We start from the raw sequence: 378 nt of genomic DNA, 5'->3' as shown, positions 1-378 counted from the left end.
TATGACTTGAAATACACGCTTACAAATGGCAGCCATAATGAGTCTCGAAGTAGATGAAATCGAATAAGAAAAAGTGTCACCCGAATAAAATGTTAGCCGTTTCTCATTTTCATTAAGAGAATGATTATTATATCATAATCATTAAAAAGACCATAATGTGGAAGAATACAAGGATGAATTGTGATAATTTCTTAGCCAGTTTGTAAATTCCTTCACGGTTGAAGTGGTCATTGGTAGCCGGTCAGTTCTCGAACTTCCGGTTCCAGAAACCTCCCTTTGGAACCAACAGTGTATACAAGAGGTCCTGTGTCTATATGAATTTGAAAACAAGTCCCAAATATAAACTCGTTTCCGCTGTCAAAAACTGCTATACTTTCC

The sequence above is a fragment of the Penaeus monodon genome, chromosome 21 (assembly GCF_015228065.2).
Source record: "Penaeus monodon isolate SGIC_2016 chromosome 21, NSTDA_Pmon_1, whole genome shotgun sequence".
Taxonomy (NCBI): Eukaryota; Metazoa; Arthropoda; class Malacostraca; order Decapoda; family Penaeidae; genus Penaeus; species Penaeus monodon.
The sequence above is the reverse complement of the archived record's forward strand: the minus strand, read 5'-3'. Positions refer to the sequence as shown.